Below are 8072 nucleotides of genomic sequence, written 5' to 3'. Positions count from 1 at the left end.
TAGACATTACATAACATTATTTACACTACTACAATCTTTGTGAGTTGAGCTCATGTGATACAACCAAGAAAAATCCATCATCTGGAGAACAATATCAGATAAATGTGTAAAATAGGTATTGAACTTCTCTTGTAGTAACATTTACAATGCTACAGATTTTTGACACGGGCTAGCCATAATGTCCTATTCATGCACAAGATCATTTATGTTGTTTTACAAGACAACTTCCCATCGCATTAGGATATAAAACAATATATTACAGTCTGATTGTGTACAGGTGTTCTACGTTGGCTAATCCCTCTCTCCCCTTTATCAACAGTAGCGTGTATCAAAAGACGGCCAGATGACGGGTCGAAGGTGTCTGTTTCAGACAATAACTTCAAGTCCTGGTAGTTCACTGACGAGGGAACCCACAGTTACCGTTGGCATCTGTCACACTGAACAACCTCGGCCAGACGCTGGGGGAGATCGCAGCCATGCAGATGGAACAGGCAGAGAACAGTCTGCGGTTCCAGGGGTGGATCCAGACCCAGGCAGAGAGGCAGTCAGGCGAGCTGGAGCAGTGTCATGATTATAGACTCATGACTCTGGACTCTTTATTCTTTGGACCTTTGCCTTTTTAATGAAAAGTGTTTTCATTGTTTATAGATTCCTTGTTTGTTTTTGCCTGTATCTTTATTTTCCTTGTGTTTGGATTTCTGATTTTCTGCGAGTTCTGTTTCCTGTTTTAGTTTGTAGTTTCTGATCCTTGTGTGTTTCTCACCTTTACTTCCTGTCTTTGTCCTGTTTCCTGCCATTGTGATTGTCTGCACCAGTTCCTCATGTGTTTCACCTGTGTCCAATTACCCCTGCCTGCCCTGTGTATATAAGTCTCTGTGCTTCTCTTTGTGTGAGTCAGTTTGTTGTCTTACATGGCTGTCTCTCCACCCTGTCATTGCTTTGCCTCCATTTTCCCTCTCAAGTGAGTTCCTAGTATATCCTGGTGTTTACTTGTTTTTTTGCTGTAAGCCTTTGGATTTCCTTGTTTTTTTTCTGTTTTTCGATTTTTGCCTGTTTGTAAAAACCCTGCCTCATTAAAGCACACTTTCTGTTAAACCTTTTCCATCTTTGCAACTTGGGTCCTCCTGCTTTAACTCAACCTCACAAGCAGCTCCTCTCTCAGTCGGCAGTCGTTCTGTTGTCCACTGCAGCTCCCTCCGTTGGCTTGCATTAACCTCCACAAAATGTCTGAGGCAGAAAATCCGCAGTCCTTCAAAGAAATGTTCGACGTTGGAGGCGTGTGGCTGGCTGTCAGAGGAGTGGGCGGTGTGGCTTCCTCCCCTGATGACAGGGAGGGCTCAGATGGGGTGGGATATGAGGGGGGAATATCAACACATGAACAGGATGGTCCTTGACAGACGGGGCTGATGCCGTGGGAGGACCAGGACACCAGGCAGGGGCCCACAGACCGACTCTTTGTGTATGCTCAGCATCTCGGTGGCTGCAGCTGGGGGCTCCATCGTGCAGGGCAAGATGCTAGAGAAGTTGATTTTGGAGAAGTTCGTGGAGGCACCCTGTCCCAGCTCGGCCTAATAATCATCTCCCCCGCCTATACCTTTTTTTTCACGCTAATATCCTCCACCGGTCCCAGGCGTCACAACGCAGTTCCCAACCCACAGGGGGCTCCTCGAATGTTGGGACAGAGGTGTTGGAGGTGTAGGTAACTTGGTCACTTCTGTGAGGACTGCCCCCTCATGGAGGTGGGTCAGGTGATTTGGGTTGCCAGGCCTGTAACACCCTCCCCCGATTCAGGGGGGGGGGAGCCAGGGTGGAATCTGGCTACATGTAGTCATGGTTCCACTTGGGGCTTTGTTGGAGGCATTTTGGGTGAATATTAAATGTGTGCATGGTGATATTCTCAAAATCCTGTGGTGGCAGTGGAAATCTGGGAAACAACACATCAGAGACACTATTAGCTCTGGCCTTGCCCACCTCCTAATCCTGGGGACGAATTGGTCTGAGATGAACATCATGGACGACCATGGACGACCCAGAAATTCAGGGGCCTTGAGCAAAGGTAACAGTTTAACCGTGATAGCTTCCTATCATTACATGTGATGTGTTTATTTTACATGTACTGCTTTCCCTGGGTTTATGGAGGGCTAAGGTGCACATTTCTGATGTGGACATTATGCGTGCTCTAACAAGACTTTTGTAATTTTATTAAAAAAGGTTTTAACTTTCACATTAAGTTTACATCATTACCACATCTGTGTAGTTAGTTGTCTAAAAATTCACATTGATTTTACATTCGTTCTGCTTTGGTGATGCCCGAATCAGTTTTGGACTTCCAACTTAGCCTAATAATGTAATGAAAAAAATATCTTTACTGTATTTCTTTTCACAGCCTACATAATATGAACATTGCAGGGCGGGAAATGGAGGAGAATGTTTTTAAAGATCTGTGGAACGGTGTGAAAGCATTTCTTAATGAATGTATATTCTGTATATGTCTTTCACTACAGAATGGATATGGTAAATGAAAGTTCCTATGATTTTCATCAAAAAGAAGCCAGAGTGAGGGATGACAGCTCAGATGAAGAATATCTCCCAACAATTTCTATAAGGTGTGCTGTTGATTAATATTTCCTCTACTATTATGTAAAGAATTGTTCACTTGAATTTGTTTTCTCTTTTTATACACTGAATACATGACGCAATGGCAGATATGAGCACAGCACTGCAGCTGCACCACAATGGAAAATGACACCAAGGAGATAATCAATATTGTCAGCACTCTCAAGCAACAGACATCCTAGAACTCTGTCATAATGGAAAAAGAATTGTTTTGTCAAGACTGTGGACAAGCCAACTATTGGATCCACAGTCAGCTACACACAGTCAGCTGTTTTGTCTGCAGACAGACGAAAAACTTTGTCGAGGAGAACGGACCAAGTTCCCTCATTTTGTTGACTTAGCTGTTTCCCACTGCTGCCTCTGAGGAAACCAGCTCATCGCTGCTGTTCCTGGGACAAGATACCGTCCCTCTGCTTGCTTTCAGCCATGGACCACACTGATAACACTGATAACAGACTACAGAGCAGTATAGAATAAGAGGCTTATGTCTGGTTAGAGACTAGTTTTTTATTTTTTATTTTTTGAATACAGTATCGTGTTGGACCGCTGTGTCCACCATTGTTTGTGTATTACTGTGTTGTTGCACCATGTTAAAGAGTCTGCAGTTCACGCAGCATCGGCGTACTGTTAGACTCGCCACCGTTAGAGCAATAGCGTGTATTTTATGTGTTGGAAGACCTCAGTTTCACTGCTTCAGTACTGTGTGTTAAAATAACCACATATTACACAATCACATGTGTATATATTCTGGGGACCAGACAGTGTGACCCACTACTTCACACACCGCCATTCTGCGACTAGAGCCACAACCTCCCCTTGTTCAGATCATGCGTTTCAGCCGCCGTATTGAATTTGGATGGTGAGACGAAGTCACCAGCGCCATTTACCATTCTTCATCATTAGCATAGTTCCTTGTGTTGGTAGTGTTCTTCGTACAGTAGATATTTGTTGGCCTTAGTATTATTGAATTCATAGGACTTTTTTTGATACATCAAAGAGCCAGTGTTTGAGATTATTTATGCATATGTGTGTGAATACAGCTGGATTGTGACAGTGCTCGGATTCAAACCTTCACTGTTTATAAAAATGTATAAATATTGATATTGTTAATTGAACTTGTTAAATTGAGACTGCTTTACAGTTTGATTATTGGTCCCTGAAACCAGGGTGGTGCCCCATCATTCATTTTGATGAATAATAGCATTAATATTAATGTTCATATTTGATGATTATTAATTATTAACCGATAATCAAATCTTCTCCTGTCTGTGCACAACATATGAATAATTTGTGCCACTGTTTTCAAGAAGACCTCTACTCCATGGAGCGGGTGATGAGGAATCTTCCAGAGAGGAGGTTGTCATGCCCTCGTCCAGATGACCCCAGATGGCACAGCTGAATCATGATGCATCTCCGGCACACAGACTTGCTGATAAATGTGTAAATTATGTACAAAAGAATGCAGCTAATCTGTGGAATTTCTTTGTTAATTTAGTATTATTGCATATGAACTATATATAAATTAATTATTTGTTTACAAGACAAATGTGTAAAAATAGGAAAATAAACATGAGAAATAATAATCATATCCACTTACTGTGTGTTTGATGCTTTGATGTGAGAATACTAGATTTAATGTATGAAGAGGGCCTGAAAGGAAACCCAAGAGGCCAGGAAGGAAACCTGTGTTCTGTCCTTGTGGATCAGGGAACACTGATTCTACAAACACAGCAGCTGGAGATGATAAGACAGTTTCCCTGACTTAAAGAGCCATGTTACTAATAAAAAAAGTGGCGCTAGGCAGCTTAAAAGTATTCCCTGTTGTCTACCCTGGTTCTCCAATATAGCCTATTACCGTAGCCTCCTCATCGTAATGCCGTAAAACCTTCGTACTGGGAGAGGTGTGGTAGTCACCTAACACATTCTTCATGATCCTGGCTACAGTATTTCCTCTCCCTGTCTGTAGGCATGTCCCTACAGTTACCACAAGTACACCAGGTAACCCAGCAAAAGGTGGGTCACCAGGCCTGCACTGAAGCATCATCAAGGCAACATAGAGTAACCCCGGCTGCCTCTCCAGGAGTTGGTTGGTCAGCTCCCTGCGCTCCTCTAGGGTCATCCCCTGAAAAGTGAATATGCTGCAGGCATAAAGAAGAGAGTAGCATCTTTATTATTTGATGTATTTGTAATATTATTTTGGCTAAATTATAATATTGGTGATTAGTTGTAAGCTCTAATGTTTTTACCCAACATACTGAGAACAAAAGCTCCAGGAGTTCTCCCTCATCTGTCCCTCATAGCTCCTCTGACCTTGCCTCTCTGACTTCCTTTTCCTTTTACCTCTCTCAGCTGTTACATTCTGTAAATGGAAAATAACAGACTGATTATCAGACTAATCATATTCAATGACGTAACCTGTTTGCATTCAGCTAATTCTGCTCCCAAACGTCAGTAATAGAGCTCTGCCTTACAACTTTTCTACATGTATGCTGTCATCAACATTTTGACTGAGTAGGGCCATCTAGTACACACTTCACCTCAAACACATGCTTTTTCTGCCCTTTTCCCCCACATGGTGCAGAGTCGTAACTCGAGTAATCACTTGGGACCCTTGTTAAATCAATGTCAACATGTGAACTTTGGTCGGATCACATTGATTTCTATCCAAACTCAGCACATGAACTCGATATGTTAAATGGGTCAGTGATGTAGTGTTTTTAACATCAACCATAACCTCACCGTACATCAACAATGACCCAAATGAAACATTAAATAAAGTTCACACCTTTATTCTTCCCAGAGCGAAACCATACAGTAGCTGCTAATATGACATATAGTGAACATTTGGTATTGTTGGAGATTTCTTGTAAAAAATACACAGAGACAGAAGTGCAGTTCAAAAGAGTCTGTTTATTCCAACATCTGCATCAGTATGTATGTCTCTCAATCTGAGTCTTTTTACCAGTGCTGACGTGTGCACGTGCATGTTTCCTTTTCCCAGAAGCCCTTACTTAAAGTATATGTAGCGTGCGCTATCATCCGCCTATTGTGTGTGTGTTTCTTATTCTTGGAGGTCTTTACTTGAAATGTGTGTACGTACACATGCTCTTTTTGGTTAGATAAAGATACAAGTGGGAAATGGTTTTCCCCTCTTGCTGCCAAGTTTGGTCAAAACAAGTTATACAACATTGTTCATTCAGAGGTCGAGCTAACCCCAATAATATCAAATGTGAATAGTCCCAAATCAACTGATATTTATATTCTTGTGTCTCCCTCTGTTACATTCAGGTTTGCTCTATGTTAAGAACTATTTCTTTTTCTATCTTTTACTAACTTGAGCTCCTCATTCAAGGTTTCATGTCACCAGACTTTATGTGTAGATTTAGTCATCATCATTCTGCAGAGGTGAAATTATTCAAACTTAATAAAACAGAACTCTACTAGACTAACCGCCCATACCAAAGAATAACCACTATTGAAATCAAATTTCCTGTTAGTGTGATTGGATGTTGATTTTATATTTCTCTCATTATTTGCCATTTTTAAACTCATGTAAAGTGCCTTTGAGAGTTATTATTATTAGTAACTTACTATTACTGCTCATCCAAGGTTGTTAAAACCACAGATCAATTCAACTTTATCCCTAAGTTCGAAGAATACTACTGCAAGGACCTATTTCATCCAATTATCAGTAAGTTTGTCAAGACTGGTTTTACAAACATTTGCTTGCTCTGTCCTGTTTGAATCAACTCCAGCCTCAGATGACCCTGAGGTGTAGAAAAAGAAAGGAGTAATTATTTAATGGCTTTGAAAATCCCTTGACGTCAATAGGGATGTAACTGAAAAGCAGCAAGGTTTCTGCTGTTAATCACAGTGTTTATTCCACTTTTTCCCATTCAAGTTCGGTGCTGGTTGTCTGACTGAGCCTGTGTGTTTGTCAGCAGGTTCCACCGGTCTTTCAAAGGGATTTAAGACATGTCCACGGGGTATAGCTTCCAGGACACAGGACGCACAGGCAGCTTTACTCTGACCTGAGCTGCATATCTGTCTGGGAGACTCTCACTGTCCCAGAGCCTGGTTTATCTGACAGCTGCTGGTGGATTGATACTGGATACACTCCCTGGACAGTCTCATACTTTACTTCTCTCTTACTTGTAAAGACGATATCTTTTTCTGATATGCAAAACTTCACCAGACACCGGAGACAATTTTAGAAACTCGCCCCGTGATTGTTTTGGAACAAAAATAATCGCACCATTTTCTTTTGCTCAGTGCTCTATTTTGGGATTGATTGCTCATGTACGCCCCACTGATACATTTATTACTGCATCACCGAGACTTCCTCGGCTGAGAGAGAGAAGTGGGGGTGATGTCTCTGATCTGCATTTCCCAAAATACTCCCTGTACATGCAGCTGTACATCCACTCACCCTGTAAAGTTGAAATACAGCCAGATTCACTGTGTTTGTTGGAATAGGAACATTATAAAGCACTAATTACCGACACATATGTACGGTAGAAATGCCTGCTGTAGCTAACTGCTGCAGGTTAATGATGCGAACAACAGCACCAAACAACAGCCATATGGAGCTGCATTATGTGTGGTAATATCCTTATGTCTTGATTTCTTTGCCACAATGAGACAAACTGTACTGTTGCATTATTGCTCCTGTTTCTTCATGTAGAATTGGATCATTAGTTATTGTGTGTGTCTCTTATGGCTGCTCGCCTGAACAGTGCATCTTGTAAAATAGATATATTTTAACACTTTTAATGAATATAAATGCGTCTAATTTGAAAATAATATTTGTTATCAATTATTTATATTACCTAACAATCAATTAAAAATGACTTTACAACTAAATAGATTGTAATAGTTGTTTAAACATATATTGTTTAAATATATATATATTAAAAAACTCTCATTTATTTTGCAAGGTATTCATTACATTAATACTGTAACACTTCAGACGTCTGTCACTGTAAGGGAGAGCAGGTGGACCCACATGCAAGAGCGAGGCAGGTCCAAATCTCAAAAAACTGAATTTAATGAAAACATAAAATATGGGGCACGAAGAAAAAAGGAAAACTCAAAATGTTCAGGAAAAAACAAGACAGGATAAGGAACTTGAAGCTGACAGAGACAAAATAGGCTGAGATTAAACCAGGCTGAGATTAAATTGACAGCAACTAGAGGGAAACACACAAAGGCAGGAAGTAATCAGAACAGAAACACATGAGGGAGATCGGAACTTTGAAATAAAACAGGAAACACAGGACTCGGAATGAACACACATCTAAACACAGTAGCTCAAATCAACAGTTATGTTAAGTTTACTACCTTGTTTTGTAGCTTACATTGTTTTAATAAACATGTCATTTTGTCTCAAACACCAATTTTAATTAAGATACAAGACTAACAACTTTAGAAACATGATGAATTCACTTTGCATGTCA

The 8072-nt window shown here is 40.7% G+C and overlaps 1 long non-coding RNA gene across 2 annotated transcripts; it reads left to right on the top strand.

Moving 5' to 3' along the window:
- Positions 1 to 427: 427 nt before the first annotated feature.
- Positions 428 to 4191, top strand: LOC109628019 (uncharacterized). 2 transcript variants are annotated; one of them, XR_011244734.1, is made up of 4 exons: positions 428 to 961; positions 1918 to 2056; positions 2505 to 2606; positions 3927 to 4191. It is a non-coding gene; the product is annotated as an uncharacterized lncRNA (long non-coding RNA). The 2 variants fall into 2 exon arrangements; XR_002202622.2 differs by having other exon boundaries at positions 438 to 2056.
- The last annotated feature ends 3881 nt before the right edge of the window (positions 4192 to 8072 follow it).

This window comes from Paralichthys olivaceus, chromosome 12, assembly GCF_024713975.1.
Source record: "Paralichthys olivaceus isolate ysfri-2021 chromosome 12, ASM2471397v2, whole genome shotgun sequence".
NCBI lineage: Eukaryota > Metazoa > Chordata > Actinopteri > Pleuronectiformes > Paralichthyidae > Paralichthys > Paralichthys olivaceus.
Note: the sequence above shows the minus strand (reverse complement) of the source record. Positions and strands in the feature narration are given on the sequence as shown.